This window comes from Schistocerca americana, chromosome 3 (genome assembly GCF_021461395.2).
Source record: "Schistocerca americana isolate TAMUIC-IGC-003095 chromosome 3, iqSchAmer2.1, whole genome shotgun sequence".
Lineage (NCBI taxonomy): Eukaryota > Metazoa > Arthropoda > Insecta > Orthoptera > Acrididae > Schistocerca > Schistocerca americana.
The window spans coordinates 609,286,840-609,309,340 of NC_060121.1; the positions used below are offsets into that span (position 1 = coordinate 609,286,840).

At 43.1% G+C, this 22,501-nt stretch overlaps 1 protein-coding gene across 1 annotated transcript in view; it reads right to left on the reverse strand.

Annotated features, from left to right (window-relative positions):
• LOC124606877 overlaps positions 1 to 19,658 on the reverse strand; it is a 97,493-nt gene extending 77,835 nt beyond the window's left edge. Inside the window, exon 1 of the mRNA XM_047138969.1 lies at positions 19,566 to 19,658. The gene's annotated coding sequence lies outside the window, so the exon portion shown is untranslated. The remainder of the gene's footprint in view (positions 1 to 19,565) is intronic.
• Positions 19,659 to 22,501: the final 2,843 nt, after the last annotated feature.

Here is a 22,501-nt window from a genome sequence, read left to right on the forward strand (position 1 = left end):
AAAAAATGCTCTACCATCGGGGGAAATATGATCGTCATGAAGGGATATACATAGTCTGCAACCAGCGTACTATACTCCTTGGCCGTCATGGTGCCTTGCACGAGCCACCGAGGACCCATGGATTCCCACGTCAATGTTCCCCATAGCATAAAGGAACCGCCACCAGCTTGTCTCCTACTCCCAGTACAGGTGTCAAGAAGCCGTTCCCCTGAAAATCGACGGATTTGTGCCTTCCCCGCGGCATGATGAAGTTATTGGAATTCATCGGACCACGCAACACTGCCACTGCGCCAACGTCCAGAGCCGATGGTCACGTGCCCATTTCAATAGTAGTGGCCGATGTCGTGGCACTAACATTTGCACGTGCATGGGTAGTCTGTTGCGGAGACTCATCGTTAGGAGTGTTCGGTGCACTGTGTGTGTCTGACGTCTGACATCTGTAATGACAGGTGCCCCCGTCCCCTCCCCCCAACCCCACGACGTCAGCACTTTGTTTAACCTCGATTTCGCCACGTTTTCAAGACATTCACCACAACACTCCTCGCACACCTGACAGGTCGCGCAGTTTCCGAAATGCTCCTGCCGAGCCTCTGGTCCATCACAGTCTGCCGTTGGTCAAACGCAGGCAGAACGTGAGCCTTCCCCATTCTACACACGGACAGCACGCTCACTGATACTACATCCACCGTCCATGCTTCTGACTAGCCGTCATCCCTCACCAGGTGACGCTGCTATTGCCTGACGGACTTAGAGAGACAGAAAGTCGGTGGTCATAATGTTCTGGCTGGTCAGTGTATGTCTTAGTGAGCATGCTTTAGCATAAAAGCAACCAAAAGAAATGTATGTGTTAAACCAAGTAGTATTTAATTTATGTGGAAACTTTGCACTTCGTTTTGTTAAAATTAAATTTGGTTTCATAGCTAGGAATCTCTTCTCTAAATTGCTCACTGTAGTGATGCTATCGGATGATTTAGGAATTACCGCGAGTAGTGGAGTGCTAGAGCGTTCTGATTGTCTGCTTAAATCATCATCCAATAGAAATTAAGCATATTCCTTGCTTTGTGTGGTACTTTGTGCTACAGTGCTGTATCTCAAAGCTCCCAGATACTTTGTTACAGTACACGCCAATGTAAAAGCGCAGTAGACAATTTTTTTGCCAACATGAAGTAAACCTTGCATTTTGTCGGTGCTCCTATCATAATTATAGTGAAACTTCACTACTTGACTTATAATGAAAGTCTTTATTTCTACCTGGTTTTGTTTGGAACTTTTTTGCGTGTGGGCTTTCTTGTCGTACTTAAACTCCGTGTGACATGATTTTAAAAATCCCGGAAGGTCACTGAACTTCTGTATGTGGTAGCTCGCCAATAGCTCTGGTTCAGTGACTGCACAAAACTTTAAAAATCAGTCAGGTCAGACTGGTCAACTTCTGGCTGCTTTCCTGTCGAAGACGTGTAGTAATAACAGTCATTACCTTACACCAGTAATTGTTTGACATAACATATGAACTTGACAGCTCTTTGTAACGTGTTCCAGAGGCAATAAAGCTTAATTAGTTTAAGTTTAAATATTTTCAACCAAGTTCCTTAGAATTACGAAAGCCCGAATTTTACGAACATAAATGTGCTGCGTCCAAGCTTTAGTTATGTGGCCTTTGTGTAGCAGATGTTTAGTCGATATTTCTTCAACGCCGCTTTTGTTGGCTGCGTGAAGGGGACGAACAGCAGGAAACTTAACACCTGAGGTCATCAGTCCACTAGACTTAGAACTACTTAAACATAACTAACCTAAGGACATCACACACATCCATGCCCGAGGCAGGATTCGAAACTGCGACAATAGCAGCAGTGCGGTTCCGGACCGAAGCGCCTAGAACCGCTCGGTCACTGCGGCCGGTGCTGCTTTTGTAACTCAAATCTATGCAAGTAGAGAAAACACACATAGGTCACATATTGCTACTACTGGGATGCGTACTCTCGTAAATGTAGTGTACGCAGTCTCTCTCTCGGTAGTAGATTTACCACGTGATATAAGTGCCCTGGTACTACAGTGACATATAGAAATAAATATAAGTTTACATGACACTTTGGATATGAGAGATGCGCATGGAGAGTAATGATTAAGCAAACATGTTATACTTATCCTGACACTCGTCTTCATGACTAAAGTGCATAGTATTAATCTGTGATTTATAACTATGGTGATGGTGCTATGCGTTTTTTCATACTAACAAGCAGTAGTCTGATCTATGTATTGAGCTGCGTCCTAAGTAACACAGTATCTATCTAGAGGCTGGGGGGGGGGGGGGGGGAACTTGTATCCCAATTGTGTTGGAGAATGTAGGGTGAACTATACATTGCACATATTATTCCATAGCTCGTAATAAGAAAAGCTTTCTAAACAACTACCTTTCCCACAACTACTGTTATTACTGTTATTCCTCAAGTCTTAACATATGGTACATAAATAGGGTGTTTGACTATTGGATCGGGACACAGATAAACGTAGCTAGTGCATTTAAATAGACGAAGAGCGACTCTACTGTTCTATTAAACTACTAAATCACTGACAGCGGTGAAATACGTAGTAGTAGGCTCCTAAACAGACCCAGAGTGTAATGACTGCCTAAGACTAAATTAGGAAACGTAGGTGCCAGGCAGACGGCAATTCTTTCCACGGGGAAAACAATTCATAATACACTAATCCGATGAGAGTGATATATCACATGAAAAAAGACGGCGAAGCTGATACTTTAATAAATATACGCTGTTAAGGAGGTGATTTGAAGGTGTAGAGCAGAATCGTGCTCACGACGAAGTTGCAGGTTGGTTGTAGTACTAAACACACATGATTACAGATCTCTAATCATGGATCACAATCACCAATAGAACGTCACAAATAGACTGGCGATTTATAGTGTGTATCGCTTTAGGACGTTATTCTTCACAATACCATCAAATAAAGATGTTATCGAAATATGATTGGTTCCCACAACGCGTCAATCCACAGATCTAGCTCGTTGTCTAGTGGCAGCAGCGATACCCACTAGACCACGAGCTGCGGGCAGAGAAAATCCCCAACCAGGCTGGGAATCGAACCCGGGATCCCGTGGTCCAGATGATGATGATGATGATGATGATTGATTTTTGGAGCGCTCAACTGCGCAGTTATCAGCGTCCGTACAAATTCCCAATGTTTGCTCACTTCAATCTCACCACTTTCATGAATGATGATGAAATGATGAGGACAACACAAACACCCAGTCATCTCGAGGCAGGTGAAAATCCCTGACCCCGCCGGGAATCGAACCCGCGCCGTGGTCCAGAGGCAGCAACGCTCTGCCCGGGGACTGGGTGTTTGTGTTGTCATCATCATTTGTGACACTGGCTAGATCTGATTGTGTAAGAATTGGACTGTGTATAAATTGGGACTTTGTATGAGTACTGATGATCGCGCAGTTGAGAGCCCCAAAAACCGAACATCAAACAGGTCTCTGGAGGAAAAATCGGTGTACCAAATGGACTTAAAAATATCCTTGCTAAAGAATTTTTTTAAATGTAGTTAACGTGTTGGGCCGGCCAGTGTGGCCGAGCGGTTCTAGGCGCTACAGTCTGGAACAGCGCGACCGCTACGGTCGCAGGTTCGAATCCTGCCTCGGGCATGGATGTGTGTGATGTCCTTACGTTAGTTAGGTTTGAGTTGTTCTAAGTTCTAGGGGACTGATGACCTCAGGAGTTAAGTCCCATAGTGCTCAGAGCCATTTGAACCAGTTAACGTCTTGTGTGTCTGCAAAAGACATCTGAGATGTTAGGGAGAACTAAAACTGGAGTATATGACGAAAACTAACATGACGGACGAATATAGAGTAATAATGGAAAAAGAGTCGATCAGCTATAATACGCAGCGTGTCATCAGAGGCGTAGTACCAAGTTCTATTTTGATCATTGCTCCAGAGAGATATTAATTCATCTTTCCCTATATTTTCAACATCAACATATATTCCACTAAAACTACAGTCCTCGTGAATTTAATTTATCACACTAGTTGTTTAAGTAACAGAATTTTGTGGGGGAGGGTACTATTACATCCTAATTTTTTTGGAGAATGTAGGGTGAACTGTACAGTGTGCATATTACTCCATAGCTCGTAATAAGAAAAGTTTTCTAAACAACTACCGTTCCCACAACTACTCTTATTCCTCAAGTCTTAACATAACGTACATATAAAAGATGTATCAGAGCTAATGACGTAAGCGCATACAGCTTAAGAAGTCTAGTGAACATGGACTCTAAAATCCATGCCTGCAGAACCATGTGCACTTGTTTAGTAGAATAAACGAGAGATGAACAAATGCCAACAACTCTTCAGGTACGCATTTAAGAGCCCATAATTACTAGACTTTTTTGCTTGAAGTTTCACATATTTTAATTTGTATGCATTTACTCCATTTATTATGGAGCATCGTGTATAGGAGAAGAAACCTGTACTTTACGATTACACTATTAGTGGAAACAGTAACTTGTGTAAAATATCTAGAAGTAACCTATAGTACGGTTGCATGTTGCATGTGACTTTCGTTACAATCGGCTTTAGCACTGTATGAAGAAGAGAGGTTTATAGGACAAGTATACAATGTCATATACGAGGATTGTTAAGTTACGATCAGTCACTAAATGGAGACCACAGCGAAAATCAGAAACATTTTTTTGCAAGAGCTAGTTACACTTTCCAGATACTTCTGTACATACTCCCCGCTCCGACTTAGACATTTGTCGGAGCGTTATACCAAATTTCCAACACCATTGTTCCAATGGTTCCAATGGCTCTGAGCACTATGGGACTTAACTTCTGAGGTTCAAAAATGGTTCAAATGGCTCTGAGCACTATGAGACTTAACATCTTAGGTCATCAGTCCCCTAGAACTTAGAACTACTTAAACCTAACTAACCTAAGGACATCACACACATCCATGCCCGAGGCAGAATTCGAACCTGCGACCGTAGCGGTCGCGCGGTTCCAGAATGTAGCGTCTAGAACCACTCGGCCACTCCTGCCGGCAACGCCATTGTCATAGAAGGCAGCCGCCTGTGCTTTCCGATAATGCTCTATGCTGGCCTGTAGTGCGTAGCCTGCGCCCAAATGTTGTCTCCGTATCCAGCGTTTCATGTGAACAGAGGTGATACTCAGGACGAGCCAATTAGGACTGTGTTTGGGTGATCGAACACTTCCCATCGAAAAGGCTGCAGGAGCGTCTTCACTGCCCCTGCAGAGCACGGCTGAGAATTGCCATGAAGAAGGAAGTGCGTAGCAGTTGTGTTAGGTGGGCTGTATTCATTAAGGCGAAGCTTGTCAGCCGGATCTCCTATTTGGCGGGAGGCATCGTTGTTCTAGTAGAATAAACGCTCACAACTAAAAAGAGGGTCTTGATGCCATCGACAGTCATACTAGGGACATTACCCAACACATCCGTGCAAAGCTTCGAGTTTTCACTATGGTGCCCATTTCGCAACTGATCGGAACTTACTTTCTGTACAACCCTCGTACAGTGATGAGCCAAAACATTGTGACCACTGCTCAGCGCGAGTTTATATGCTGCCTGGTGGAGTTGAGGGCATGTGACACGGTAAGAGAAGTGCATAAGCGGAGCAGAGACCAATGGTGGATCGTTATAGCGACGATAATAGTCGCAAATGCAAAGATCCGCCCACTTAAGCGACTTTCACAAAATTCATATATTGGTGGTCCAGTGCGTGGGAGCGAGCATTTCGGGAACGGCGAAGCTGGTCGCATGTTGGCGTGCTACTGTCGTGAGCATCTATGGAAAGTGGTTGAAGAATTCCGAAACGACGAGTAGGAGACAAGAAGTTTGACGTCCACACCTCGCCACAGAACATAGGGATTGGAGGCTTTCCAGCTCTCTAAAACGGGGGACAGGCGTCGATCTGTGGCAGATATGAGGACAGTACACAAGTTATTTGAAGCACAGCATTGAACGTGGTGTTCCACAGCAGGGGGCCCCCTACGTGTTTCCCTGTTGACCCAACAACCCAACAACATCGTCACTTATAATTACAGTGGGCACAGGATAATCGAGATTGGACCGTGAATCAATAAAATCGTGTTGCTTGGTCGGATGAATCCCGTCGATTGTTACTCCAGGTCGATGGTCGTGCCTAGATACGCCGTCATCCAGATGAACGGCTGCTCTAACATACACCATACATGCCTTGGACGCAGGACGGTGGGAGCACAACTTTATTACTGGGGACATTCACTTGGCTCCCATGGGAACTGCGGTAGTAATCGAAGGCATCATGACGGCTGTGGACTACGTAAACATTATTAGGGACCACCTGCAACCCCTTATGCTTGATTTTCTTCCTCAGCAGCGGTGGAATTCTCCAGCAGGATAATTGTCAGTGTTACTAAGCCAGGATCGTGCTGCAATGGTTTGAGGAGAAAGATAGTGAACTCACGTAGACGTCTTGGCCATCAAATTCGGCTTAGCTGAAACCGATTAAACCCAAGTGTGACGTTGTCTGATGCCTGCTCCGCACTCAAAAACTAGCTGCCCGTAAATTACGGAAAGTGTGTGACGTGTGCGTAGGAATCTGGTTCCACTGGAAACTTAGCAAGTGGCACACAGCATCACAGCTGGATTGCGTTCCAAAAGTGGACGACCAACCCGCTTTCAAATAGGTGATCATAATGTTGTGGCTAAGGAGTGTATTGTAAACAGTACAGGGAGTGCAATTGCGGGATAGGTAAGAGGATGCTTCTCTAAGAAGCCATCAGATCGCAGTCCATCGCTCACTGACTGCGGTGTGGGATGGTAATTATATGCATATATGAAAAAGTCGTGAACAGATTTTGTGATTTGCCGTATATACCGTTTGCTATGTGTACCACTCTACCGCATAAGGGTGCAATGTGTCACTTCAATCGATATACGCCACTAAATGTCCTCCCTGCGTAGGTGTTTTGACGGTGTAGAACTATGGGGTAACGGAGTACATACAATACGGATTCGTGTTGATTCTCATATAAAACCAAATCACAGGTCATGCGGTTATCTATGAGTAGGTAACAGCAGCGCCTGTATATATCGACGGTTGGTACAAACAATAGATGTAAATAAATGTAACGGACTGGACATACAAAGGGGCAGAAGTCTTCATTTCACAAAGAGTACAGCATTGGCCCCTTATCTTGCATTTATCACGAATCTCTTACCCAGCGCAAAACCCCAAGCCACTGGAGAGAAGCGTAGATGACTCCTGTGTATAAGAAAGATAAACGAAGGGACCTGCAAAATTATAGACCAATTTACTTAACATCGGTTTACTACAGGATTCTTGAACATATTCTGAATGCGAATATAACAAATTTCCTTGAGCCCAAAAGGCTGGTGACCAAGAATTAGCGCACTTTTGGGAAGCCTCGCTTGTGCGAAACTCATCTTGGGCTTTTCTCTCGTGCTATACTGCGACCTGTGGGTGAAGGGCAACAGGCAACTTCCATACTCGATGAGGCTTCGGGATTGCAATAATATTTCGGCTGACAAACGACCAGCCATCTTCAGTTGAGTGTCCATCACTGAGTGAGTGACAGACACTCACCTGAAGATGGATGGACGATTGCCAGCCGAAATATTATGGTAAGAAGTCAACATGATCCGGCTGCAATCCCGAAACCTCATCGAACATTCAGTACGCCGGGAAAACTTCAATAATCACAACTTCCATATTTATAGATTTCCGAAAAGCATATGACGTGGTGAGCCAAAGACCTTACTGGAGTGGAAACTCAGTTTCCGTCAGATCACCGAAGTTAAGCATTGTCGCGCTTGTCTAATGCTTGGATGGGTCACTGTCCTGGTCTGCCAAGTGATTTTGGCAAGTGCGGTGCACTCAGCCATTGTGAGGCCAATTGGGGAGCTGCTTGACTGAGAAGTAGAGACACCGGTCACCGGTGCTGATCACATGCCCCTCCATATCCACATCTGGGACGACCGAGGATTGAGAATGACACGGCGGCTGGTCGGTATCATTGGGCCTTCAAGGCCTGTCCAGACGGTGTTTGTTTCTATTTCACACGTTGCCTGTCTGCAAACTGTTAACGAAGGCACGAGTTATGTAATAGGTTCCCAGATGGTATGTGAGTGGCTTGAAGAACCCAGCATACTGTCCTTGACGGCGAGTGTTCACTAAAGATAGGGGTATCGTCAGGGGTGCCAAAAAGAAGTGTGATAGGACTGCTATTATTTTCTGTAGACAATGATCTGGTGGACAGGATGGGCAGCAGTTTTCGGATCGTTTGTTGATAACGCTGTGCAGCACGGGAACGTGAGTCATTGTGTGAGGATACAAGATAACTTAGACAAAGCTTCTAGATGGTGTGGTGAATGGCAGCTAGCTGTACGTGTAGAGAAATGTAATCCATTGTGCGTGAGTAGGAAAAAACAAACCTACAACGTTCCGATACAGAATTAATAGTACCCTGCTAGACATAATCATGCCGTTTAAATCTGGGCGTAACGTTGAAAAGCGATATGAAATGGAACGAGCTTGTGAGAAATGTGGTAGGGAAGGTGAATGGTCGACGTGGGTTTATTGGAAGAATTTTAGGAAAGTGTACTTAATCTGTAAAGGAGACCTCAAAGGCAGCCGTTCTTGGGAACTGCTCGAGTGATTTGGACCTGCACTAGCTCGTATTAAAGGAAGATATGGAATCAGTTCAGAGGCGGGCTACTAGATTTGTTATCGGTAGGCTCGAACAACAAGCAAGTCTTACAGAGATATTTCGGGAACTCAAATGGGAATCCCTGGAGGGAAGGTGACGTTCTTTTCGAGGCAACTATTGTGAAAATTTAGGGAACCGGAATCTGAATCTGACTGAAGAACGATTCTACTGCCACCTACATTCATTTCGCGTAAAGACCACGAAGATACGAAATATCAGGGTTTGTTTGGAGGCATGTAGACAATCTTTTCCTCTCGCTCTATTTGTAAGTTGAACAGGAAATGAAATGACTAGTATTGGTACAGGATACTCTCCGCGACGCACCATAGGGTGCCATGCGGAGTATATACGTTTGTAGATACACTGTACTGTTTTATTACACAACTGCTTAGAACAATAACTCCTACAAAAAATACCTGGGAGCGACAACGTGTAGTGACTACATAAGCCACAGGCGAGTGTCAGGTTGAGAGCAATCTTCAAGAAGTATTAATCCATCAACGAAAGAAGTAGCTCACAGAACATATGTTTGACTGATTTTGAAATATTATTCATCAGTAAAGAACACTTACCAGGACAGATTAATAGATCAGGTGAGGGATGACACTATCTCTTTTAGTCGGTACGACTTCTGTAGAATATAATGCGAGACTGGCGTTGTGCATCACGGAGAGGTTTCACTGTTAAAAAATTCCAGAGATTATGTTCCGGGCGGTATATATTACTTCCTAAGGTACGGCTCACGAAATTATCACAAGGAGAAATTACACCACACACCGTTTGGGAGAAGCTTTGTGGAACATGGAATCAAGGATACCTGTGTTATGCATTTACGTCTACATCTACATCCATACTCCGCAAGCCACCTGACGGTGTGTGGCGGAGGGTACTTTGAGTACCTCTATCGGTTCTACATGATGGTTTAATCAGACCTTATCTGCATACTAAAGACTCTAATCTACAACGGGATTTTGGAGTATACGTAAGCAGTTCCTTGTTAATACGTACCGATAAACGAATGTCAAATGAGACCAGTTTTGTTTGTAATGAAGAACAATACATGCATTAAAGATGTGATGATCAGTATTTGTTTGATCTGACTGCAGCTACCAGTTGCAAATATCTGCCGTAATAGACGTGAAAATGCACCTGACGACTCTTAAGTAGGTCAGCATGAATCTCTGATGGCTACAATATTGATACTATTATTATCCGTCACTCACTTATTTTTGATTAGATATCGTAGGTAGATAGGCACTACAATGATAGTAGTTGCTTAAAGGTTAAATATACGTATCAACCGTGTTCTTAATACTTTCTCGTCCGAGCAGAAGTTGCTTATGTTTATAAAAGAGTTCCTACTTCTTCACTAACAAAGTAGGTAGTTGGATGAGCATCAAAAGCAACCGATACTTGAATTTAGATGTTGACAGGTTGCCGTTCTCTATAGGAAAATTCCAAGGCCAGCGAGCTGTAGCGGTTCACAGGAAGACCTGCAGAGGATTGACGATCTCTACAGCAATGATATTTGCATAACCGTAACTAATCGTTTAAATATACTACAGGGGCGTCAAAATGGCTGCTGATTGGTCTTGTTACAAAAACTGTCAGGTCAATGTAAGTAATTATGCAGTTGTTAGATTTGAAGAACCTACAGCGATACAATGTTCATTAAACACGTCTTAATCTCTGCAGAGTGATCCACAGCAAGCAGCGACACGCCTCCTGATGCAGGCTGGTATGGGCACAACGGATTCATTGTTCCATCCACCGCAATCCTGTGTGGGAAGCCTTCCATCATTCATCACCCCCCTCCCCTCCCCCCTCCACTCAACCAGCGTGATGCTACCAGTGGACATGCTAAGAGAATTATTTTAGAGACTTAATCTGCAGCCGACTTTGGTGGGATGTGGCAATGTAAGCTGGCACACCACATCATGGGAGCTGTAGTGGTGGTAAACATGCAGTACAGAAGAAACTCTCATCTTGCTGGTGGGTGGGTATCAATGTCGAGCAAAGTGTTCTCTGCTCCATCAGGCATGTCTGGTGGAAGCCTTCGGTGGTGCGTATCGTGCCCATTCTCTCCACTTCAGTCACCGGCCACTGGGGACAAAGTTCAGCGTAATAAAAGCTGTGCACCCTTCCCACCCCATAGTGAACCATAATGTAAATTTGCACTATGTAATAAAGGACTCACTAAATAGTGAGTCCCTCCTCCTCACTTCCTATCCTAGTGGTAAAAGTGATTTATCACATTTGTGGCATGACTAGAAAAATTCATATGGCTCTGAGCACTATGGGACTTAACAGCTGTGGTCATCAGTCCCCTAGAACTTAGAACTACTTAAACCTAACTAACCTAAGGACATCACACACATCCATGCCCGAGGCAGGATTCGAGCCTGCGACCGTAGCAGTCGCGTGGTTCTGGACTGCGCGCCTAGAACCGCGAGACCACCGCGGCCGGCAGAAAAGTTCATAATTTCCATCGTTATTTACAAGTCAATAGTAACGTCTTAGTATCAGACACTTCTTAGGCGACCTGATAGTGTATGGGCCATTTTTAACACACACCTATGCATGAGGTTAGTACACATCTAATCGATGTTAATCATTAATTTCAAAGACTATAGTAAGCTGTCAGTAGTTTAGAAATGTATTTGTTTAAATAATGTTGTGTAGTAACTGTTAAACATATATTTATGATATAGAAAAATGGGCAATTTGTAAAATAAGGAGTACTGTAACAAAACTGTCGACAGCAATGGAAGAAGACAGTCATACATCGCAGAAATCCCATCGGGCATAATATTCTGCTGCAAATTGCTAAAAGAAACGAAACTGGGTAAAATTTTCAGGTACATGACAACACAATGAAAAGTCTGCCTGATGGTTCATCATGAGCCATCCACTAGGGCAGACGGAACACATCTGATGAATCAGTCTTATGGTTAGTAGTACAATGGGGCTGGTGGGGGAGATTCATTATTTTTGGGTGATAAGTCATTATAATTGGGTGTTAAGTAAAGGTGGTAGAAAGAACCAGTCATGATGATATATGTCTATTTGAATAACTGGTTAATAAATTATGGCAGGTCATTAATGAAAGTGATACGGGCAATTGGCTAACTTCTACAGAACATGGACACCTTGTCCCACGAAGAATATTGACTAGTGGCCTTGAAGATAAGCACAATTGCCTGAGAGAGGAGAAAACTGACCTTTGATATCAATGGTCGACCCTTGTCCTTAAATCATCTTGATTGTTCCCAGGGTAACATGGCCCCAATACTTCGCAGCACTATGACTCTTTTCAATTTGCTGTGAAGAATCAGCGCAATTGGAAAATGACAATAACATTCATAAATCAAATACTGGGAACTAAAATAGCCTCAATTATTCTCAGAAAAAAAGGACAAAGTGGTGAGTCACAAAAATATTTGACCGACTCCCTTGTGAATTAAAGGTGCTGGTAGAGAAAGTTTTAAAAACGAACTGAAGTCATTTATGCTTGATAACATACTCCATCGATGAATTTCTGAGAAGACAGTATGTTTGCAGTTCCAACATATTTATCAACATGTATGTAAATTAAGATTAAAACTGATATAAACAATATGCGACTAAAATAATAATATAAAACTTACGCAAACTGGTTGATGAATATTCTTGCAGAACACTCAGCTAGTGACAGGCAACTATCCCGAATCTGTCTTATTTTGGTCTTTTAGCGTCATTCCCCGCCCCTCCCTCCCTTTTCCACATTTCGAAATCTACAGTAATTTCGAAGAGATTAAGAGAAGAAAAAAACACTCTAATCTGAGGTGCAGCCTATGGAAATTTCCTCCAGTGAGATTACGGAATGTTAGCAGAGTGTTACAGTGTTGCCAAAAAACCAACAGTGTCCATTACAGACGGCCCGCCTTAGGCTCACGTAGATTTGAGCTGCGGGCCGAAGCAGTTGTTTGTTATTACGCAAGCAGCAAGGCTGATGAATGAACGAGTACTGGCGAGTCGTGAGCGGACTTTTTATTCTCTGCTCACATGTGCCGCACCGGCACCTGGACGCGCAACGGCTGGACAGAGGTTGAACCGGTCCAGCTTTTTAGGTCATAAGGGCACAATGACTCCTCTCACTTACAACACTCACATGACCAGCTGAACCCCAAAGCAACTGCCCACCACATAAGCCGTTGGTGTAATCACAACGTTACAAACTATTGCTGGCCTAGAAGGCAGCTGCATCTGCACACATCTACCACACTGCTCTGTTATTCAAACTTGATGGTTCGACAGAGGGTGCAAAGAACCGCTTTGAGACTTTTTCTGCCCTTCCACTCTAGAACAAAACGTCGGAAAATCGAACTAAATTCTTTCGGAGTTCTAATTTCTCTTTTTCTCAACATGAATCATCATTCCTCCCTATGTACGTTGTAGGCAAAAAATTTTGGCCGTAGGAGGAGAATATTGGTAATAGAAATTTCGAGATAAAGTTTCAGCGCAACGAAAACTGTCTTTCTTTTATTCACTTGTAAAACTATCAGGGTAGGGAGTCTGTTGTAAAACGCTTAGTGGTCCTTAAAGTTCTTTTTGCCTTTGTCCTTTGTTGCACATCTGACTTGGAGTGATTCAAAATGGCAGCAGACTAGGACAAGACACAATGCGCCATTTACTATGCAGAATCCAAATCTGTGATAACGATACTGCACAGTTATCAACGCCATTGTAGCACGGCACTACGCACAGAATGAAGTGTAATGAAGTGGTTCGTAAACTAAAAGGAGAGTGGAAATTTGAAAGACCTTCCAGGGGTGGACGTTCCCTTGTGTTTCAAGCACATATTGTCAGCGTACAAGCCGTATTTCAACGCAGTCGCCAGAAGTCAAGTTTCTCGTGCATCACATTGTCCACGCCCTCTCTCAGCGCCACGGCATTAGACTTCTGTTTGGTTGCGTGAAAGATCGCTTCCACACAACACCAGTGAATGACATTGATACTCATCAACACGAATTAAATAAGAAGCAGAACTGCTGAAGCTCTAATGCAGACCTGAACATGAGTAGAACACTACACTGCAGTGACAAAAGTCGTGGGATATCTTCTAAGATCGTGTCGGACCTCCTTTTGCGCGGCATAGTGCATCAACTCGACGTAGCATGGACTCAGCCAGAAATATTGATCCATGTTGCCTCTATAGCCGTACATAATTTCGAAAGTGTCGCCGGTTCAGGGTTATGTGCACGCAGTCACCTCCCGATTATGTCCCATAAATGTTCAATGGGACACATGTCGTGAGTTCTGGGTGGCCAAATCCGGCGCTCGAATTGTGCAGAATGTTCTTCAAACCAGTCGCGAACAATTGTGACCCCGTGACATGACGGTTGTCATCCATAAAAATTCCATTGTTCTTTGGGAACATGAAGTCCTTGAAGGGCTGCAAATGGTTTTCAAGTAGTCGAACATAACTACTTCAACGATCGGTTCAGCTAGAGTAGAGGACCCAGTTCATTCCATGGAAACACTGCCCACGCCACTGTGGAGCCGCCACCAGCTTGCACAGTGTTTTGACAACTTGGAACGATGACTACGTGGTTTCTGCGCCACACTGGAATCCTACCGTCAGCTTTTACCAACTGATATCGGGACTCATCTGACCAGGCCACTGTTTTCCAGTCCTTTGGGCTCCAACGAATATAGTCACGAGCCTAGGAGAGGCGATACAGGTGATGTGCGGTTAGCATAGGCTCTCGCGTGCGTCGTTGTTGCCATAGCCCATTAACACCAAAACTCGCAGCAGTGTCCTGGCATACGTTCGTTGTGCAGCCGGTATTGATTTCTGGAGTGATTTCACGCATTTTACTTGTCTGTTAGCACTGACAACTGAATGCAAAACCCGCTGCTCTCAGTCGTTCAGAGTAGGCCGTCAGCCACTGCGTTGCCCGAGGCGAGAGGTAAATTTGGTATACTCGACACACACTTGACATTGTGGATCTCATAATGCTGGACTACCTAACGATCGCCGAAATGGAATGACCCATACATCTAGCTACAAAGCCTTAACTCCCGTCGTGCGCCATAATTATGTTGGACACCTTTTCACATGACTCGCCTGAGTACCGATTACAGCCTCGCTATTACTCTGCCCTTTTATACCTTGTGTACGCAATGCCACTGCGATCTGTATACGTGAATATCCCAATCCAATGGCTTTCGTCACCTGAGTATAATATCTTTTAGTTCTACGAAAGACGTGTAGGGCGCAAAAATTGAGGCACAAAAAGAAAACCTGGGAGCTGGTAACCTTTTACAATAACCCAAAACGGCTCATTCTAATAGATTCCTAGTTATCAGTTTTTAAAATGGCAACAGGACTTTGAGGACTCCGTGTACAAAATGAGCTAACCTTATTTCCGTTCTGTGAAGATGGTATCTTTTCTTTCGGACATGTCCGAAAGAATAGATACCACCTTCATATAGCTAAGGCTAACCGGCCATTGACTTGAGCGGATGCACACCCATTGCCCGAGCTCTTACAGGACTCGGTAAGATTGTCTGCTGCAAGTAATGAGTGTTATGGGCAGGGGCACTACGAATGTAGTGTGTGGACATTAAGTTGGGAATGGGGGTCTCACGGGGAGCGTGCAAGGGATAAATCCCTGCAGTCGCACTATCCTCTGTGCCCTCGGTGGTTCGGATGGATGCCGGCACGGTAGCTCACAGTGTTCGGTCAGAGAGGCGCTGGCCCTCTGTAATAAAAAAAAGCTGAGCAAAGAAATGAACGACGAACTTGAACGTATTTCCTATGACGTCAGCCCAGAACAAACGCTACGAACATTACAGAACAATTTAAAAAAAAAAAAAAAAAGAGATGGATAGAGCGTCTGCCATGGAAGAAGGAGATCCAGGGTTCGAGTGTGTGTGCAAAACTTAAACATGTTACCTGCGCTTCAAAATAAAAGATATTTGTCTATGCGTCATTTTGTGCCTTGTGCATATTTTTAGCCAGGGAAAGACTTCTGGGACACCCTGTATATTTCCCAATAATAAAGATCGGTTCTCAGTCATGAGTTGCCTATGTGTTCTGCAGTCAGGTAGAGAAGTTGTATTCAGTACTTATGTACCTCTCAGTGCTGTATTCAAATGTAGGACGGACATCTGTCTCGTCTCTGTAGGCTGCTTACGAGGCCTTAGTTTACAGAACACCAGGCAGAGCGACGCGTCTCGCCATATTAGTAAATATCATTATCTCCGTCTACATTACGACGTGGAACAACGCTACGTTAGCCGTTAAGTGGGGTAAACGTAATCGTTTCTTTAAATCGGCGAGACAAGCTACTTAAACTATAAAACCGAACATGTAGTTTTGCAATAGATCAACAGTACACGGAGCACCAATTAGAGACGCAGCAGCCACATCGTAGAAGCATGACTGACTGCTAAAGCACCTGACGTAATATTGTAACGGATTCAAGAAAACACACTCTCCGTTCTGAGAATCGTAGACGATGATATTTATTTCGTATACTAGAACTTGCACTAACAAATTTTCAAAAATAATGTTCTTAAATTTCTCGGAAGGATATTCAAGGGTGATAAGATGAGAATGAATACATTGGTTACAAGTAACTCATTATAGTGAGTTTCTAGGAAAACTTGAACTCTTATCCTCCGCAGTTTTATTTTACCCTTTCTCCATTCCGCAGTTACCTTCCAAGCTGTGGTTTTCATTCATGTCAGAATATAACTTTCTAATTCATCCAGTGACTTGAAATACTTCATTCGCTTGTGTAAGACAGGAAAAAACCATCCTAACGAGTGTTTAGCAGCCGGAACTGTGTCTAATGAAAGTATAGCGTACAAGTCTAAATTTTTTACTAGTAGTTCAGTTCCATTAGCAAATTATGAAAGCTGGGAAAATCAAAAACCCACAGGTACTTTGTTTCCAGAGATGTTGCATGACGAGCATAATGATTGTTATATTTCACAATTTCATCCGATCCATCCAATCAAAGACCAGCTCAAGCTGAAGAATTTATATGATTGTTTTCTTGGTACGTCTTGTTGCTTGTAGAACAAACTGCGTTATTACCAGCGACAAATTTTAAAGGATGTTGACTAGAAACCTATGTGGACAATAGTCACCAACTATCGAAATAGAGAAGAGCGTTGAAGATTAATGGATAATTTTGTTCCTTTTCTTCATCTTCTTCTTCTTATTCTTCTTCATCTTCTCCTTCAGCAGTGCTTTTCTTTTCTGGAACGACAACATCGTGTTTACAAAGAAGAATATTTATAGCCTCTAGCTTCATCCCAAAGCTGTTATAGGTTCAGAAAATTGATCACAAGACATACATTAAATTAAAATGTAGAAACAGAACGGAAAAGAAATAATCACCTCAGATTTCTGTTCATATCAGAGAAAAAGAGAAATTCCAAATAGAAAATACAAAGTACCGCACTCAGTCAAATCAGACAGTGGTAACTGTTTGAAGCGCTTACTGGGCCAAAAACATAAGTGAGAATGAGAGCTGTGGAAGATGAGAAAGTAAGGTAATACAGAATTGCCGAATCAAGGATTGCACTATAGTTTTTATGCCTGTCGTGGAGAAAGATTTCCATAAAATAGCCCTTATGTAATTAAGTAATGATACGTAATTAATTAATAAGTTCTTGCAGTAAAAGACACCATATCCCTAAGCAAATGGAACAAAGGTTATGAGAATCTGGAAGGTTGTGATACTAGATGCTAAGAAACGATTTCAAAAATTAATAGTACAGATAACATACGAAATGAAAAGTAAATTAAAATAGTAATGAAGGAAAGAAGCCTATGGAAAATACTTACAAGAATTAATTAGTATGACATCTGGTACGGCATACAAGCATAGTTATTTTGGCGATAGAATGATCAACAAAGGGGAAAAAATGTGAGGCAGACGAAAACAGTTATGTGCAAAACAGATTACAAGGAGTGTTGGGTAAAGTGTGAGAATAATTGTTATTCGTTAAATACTCTACGCTGCATACCTATTAAAGGATTGCTTGTACAACTTTAACAAAATGTCTCTGAGCACTATGAGACTTAATTGCTGTGGTCATCAGTCCCCTAGAACTTATAACTACTTAAACCTAAGGACAGCACACACATCCATGCCCGAGGAAGGATTCGAACCTGCGACCGTAGCGGTCGCGCGGTTCCAGACTGTAGCGCTTAGAACCGCTCGGCACTACGGCCGGCACAACTTTAACAGATGTGGATATTTTTGTCGAACGTTCGTTAAGTACCTGATTAGTTAGTGGTGTTGGCTGTAGAGGTAAATCGGCCGTCAAACAGATATTTTGTTGGAACTAGGGGCAGTCTAAAGTCACTGTGGGCCTGCAACAATGATAAATAATACGACCCCTAGTGAAAAATGTTTACTCGTATTTTTTAAAATTCATTCTTTTACTTCCATACAAAATATGAAGATAATGTCACTAATTTAAGCACTAGCTTGGGTTTTATGAATAATAATAATAATAAAGCTCCTCATAAGAAACTGCAATAAGTCATTTGGAGTCAGAACTTAACTCTGGCTGCTTACATACTCAGACCGGCCAAGTGACAAGAGCTGTTTGACCGAAATTTTTGATGTATTCAGTAAGTGGGAAGAGTATGGAGTTTCAGGTCTTTTACATCGATCGAACTGACGGCAAGCATAGCTGACAATTGACCACCGCTTCAGGCCACTAGCCTGTATCCATAGAGCTCACGTTACAAAGTATAATGCCTTTTGTGATAAACGTATTAAGTTTAGACCTGTCGGAAGTACAAAATTTCTAGACACGCTCCACAAGACTGTGTTACAAAACATTGCGAGTCACCAGTTGGAAGAGCCATGGGAACTGGAAGCTTAACACTGTGAACGAGCACACTCGCGTGTCTGAACGGATTAAACATGGAAGTATCCATTTGTACTTCACAGAAATGCGTTGAAACATTCTATAAAAATATAGTGTAGTAGAGACATGCTTCTTAAAATTAAGGATAGAAAGGTAAGGCAGGATCATAAAAACAGCAAATAACTAAAGCGAGTTATGATTGTCAGAAGATGGGTAGTATGACACTTCCCGAAACGTCGCGAAATATCAACGCTACCACCCGGCTGGATACCCGAGAAACCTTCATCAATATGATTGTCAGATTTATTGGCTTAGTAGTCCACGAGTTTGGTGCGAGGGTGTAAAAACAAATCATTTTTAGGCGTGCTTTGGTAACGATGTAAAACAATCTTTGTGCAGTAGTGTAGTTAAAGTTCGTAAGACGTAAATGAAATTAGTTTTCAGATTTGTAATATGTAATACGTGGTTGAATAAAGTAGGAATACGACAAATGCGTTCTCAAAAATTCCCTGAAAGTACACACAGTTTTATGCCAATGCTCTATTATTTTCCAGTATTAGTGGAATTATGGACACACAGTCTTGAACAGTGTTGCTATTTTCACTTTTTCCCTTAACCCTAGAACACTTGGAGGAGGAAAATGTTACGTTGCTACTAAACCATCGTAAAGTTTACTACTATACATTTTATTCAAAATAAATCATGATTTATAGGTTAGCTATTAGTTAAGTACAATTATTAGACCTACAGTGGCAAGTTACATGCCAAATTAAGTACGAAATGCCCTGTTTTATAAGCTACTGCAATCGTAGGGCTAAGAACTTGGCAGTGGTTTTCGAGGCCGCCCCTGACAGTTCTGGACCCGCGCTACATGAGCCGTACGATTGGAGGTCCTTTACTGTGTGTCGAATCAGCTTCGCGGCAGCGCTGCTCGGTCTTACCTTTGGAGAGCGGGTGTCAAACCGGCGCGCAGCCTCTTCGCGCTGCACGCAGGAGGGAGCCGGGACTGGCCCGTCTGTCGCTGGAGCCTCATACTCACTGACCGCGACCGCTGCGCCAGCTGCCGGATGGACGCCGAACGCAGAGGCCAATAGCACACGCCGGCCGCACATTCAATTAACGCCGCGGACAGATCGGCCACATTCCAACACTCCACCGTATAAGAAATAAGACACCCTGCTATACTTCTGCTAATGATGCGGCAATATCGAATGGAGTATACTCGGTGAAATTCTGAAGTTATGTACAAAAGGGACAGAAAGAAAACTGAACGACATGAAACGAAAGTAGTAGTTGAGGAGGGAGTGAGACAGGGTTGTAGCGTTTAGTCCTTGTTGTTCAATTTTTAAATTGGCCATGCAGTAAAGGAAACTGAGGAGGATGCTTGAAAGGGTTTTAAGTTCGGGGAGAATAATAATAACAAGCGCAGACGAAATTGTCGATATGGAATGTCTCAGCAATAGAACTTGTTGCCGGGCAACAGTTGACACCGTAATTCTAACAGGGACGGAGAAGGAATTCAAAGATTAGGTGAAGGGGGCAGCTAGTGTCTTGAAAAGGCATTATATTCGTATGATGAAATGCAGTTAACAGGATTAAAGGAACAGAGGTTGCAGTAATAAGACTGGGTGTGAATTTTATATCTCTTGCGAACAGAAACCAGACTGTCGGCGTGTTTTTTAATTGTCTGTCTATTATTTTTTCTGCTTCCTGTGTATTTTATTAGCATCATCAACCCAATTTTCCTCCATTTTACATTTAAGTCACCAATTTTATCGCCAACTTTTATTATTTATTATCTTCATCTTTTTAAAACAAATTCTGTAAGCTCAAGAGCGGCGTACTAAGCTGTTGCCAGCCCGCTCCCTTCAGGGGGAATCGAAACTCAATAAAGAAAAAAAGAAAAAAAAAGAAGAAAACAGTTATAAGACACCCCCACCACACTTCGTTTTTCCTCTACTCCTCCCCTTTTTTCCCCCTCATCTGCCCAGGTTCCCCACATCTGCACTTGGCTGTGGTGTGTCATCTTCGTGCCGACTTTTTTGTGCAGTATTTTAAGTGAGTGTTACGTGTTGTTCCTCTTTTCCGAAGTGTTGCGGTCAGATACCAGACTGTCGCCGTGTTTTTTTTTTTTTTTTTTTTAATTGTCTGTCTACTATTTTCCCTGTCTGCTTCCTGTGTATCTTATTAGCATCGCCAACCCTTTGTTTTATGTTTAACTTTCACAATTTTCCGCCATTTTACAATTTATGTCACCGTTTTTATTGCCTTCTTTTATTGTGTATTATCTTCTTCTTATGTTTTAAAAATTCTGTAGGCTGAAGAGCGGCGTACTAAGCTGCTGCCAGCCCTCCGCCTTCGGGGGGAATCGAAACTCAGTAAAGGAAAAAAAAGAGATGAAGAGACTTACACATAGTAGACTCCTATAGGGAGCTACAGCAGACGATTCCTCTGTAAGCTGGCCAAAACGACAAGAATATTTTCTGTAATGACATGTGTAGTAAGAGAAAATGCTGCTATATTCGAAGACTTTTTATTAACTATTGGCAAGGAACTAAACATCCATGGCCCATAGCACGCTAACACGACAGTACCGGCGAGCCCCTGCAACACAGCTACCGCCGGCCGAAGTGGCCGCGCGGTTCTGGCGCTGCAGTCTGGAACCGCGAGACCGCTACGGTCGCAGGTTCGAATCCTGCCTCGGGCATGGATGTGTGTGATGTCCTTAGGTTAGTTAGGTTTAACTAGTTCTAAGTTCTAGGGGACTGATGACCTCAGCAGTTGAGTCCCATAGTGCTCAGAGCCATTTTTGAACACAGCTACTACTGGTAACCCTAGATGCTCGACCCGCCGAAAAACAGGCAACCGCAGTGAAACCGTACTGTACACAGCACGCAAATCGGCCGCACACACCCCCTACACTGTCTGTGAGCCGATTTATGACCGATCGCCCACTAATGTATGACGACCTTGAACTGTTACAGGGACGCAGCAACTGCAGCAAGCCCCACAACGAGCTTCCGCAACGACAAAGGTAACGACGCACGATACCTCGCACTAACATAACCACACCTTGTATGCACTGACGCAGATAGCAAGCCGCTACTGCCCTTACTACCCGTCCTATTGTCACAGAGGTTTTTTTCCCTTGGCGCTTACCTTGGCACTTATTTTTTTCCTCTGCCCTCACAACCGCTACCCTTCGATCGCTTTCGTCCACTTTCTATCTCCTGATGGACCACGTTGATGAGTAATCTTACCCAGACGGATGGATAACATCACAGCTCGCTTCCTGTGACTCCTCATTCAAAAACTAACATGTTATACGGAGGTGACAGTAGAACTTTTGGTTTGGTCACCACGTTGGTGTGGGCGTAGAGGGGCCCCATCCTTTATAAAAGCTAATTACGGGCCCACGGCCATTATGAAGCTACGTGAAACATTAGGAATTGTTAGTGCATATATCTGTATCTATTTCTAACTAATAACAATTTTGTGTGTATCTGTCGTGGTGCTCACTACCATAAAACATCGTTAACGCCGTCGCTATCTAATATCCTGTACTGCTGCGTACCGTAGGTGTAGCGCAGATGAAATTGTAGGTATGTAATGTTCCTGCAGCGAAATTTGTTGCTGAGCAATATTCGTTAAGACTTATTTAACATTTTTCTTAAGTTTGACAGCTAAGTCAACGTTGTGATATGATTACATAACTGGCATATTCTTCTATGGAATTATGTGTGGTAGTAAAAAATTCTTAGCTCATGTTCGCTGGTGTTGTCTTTCCACGTAAATTTGTTTTATCTCGTATCGTATACCAAAATTTCAATAAAATTGACAGCATAATTTTTCTGTTTTAAATCGGTATGTTCGTTAC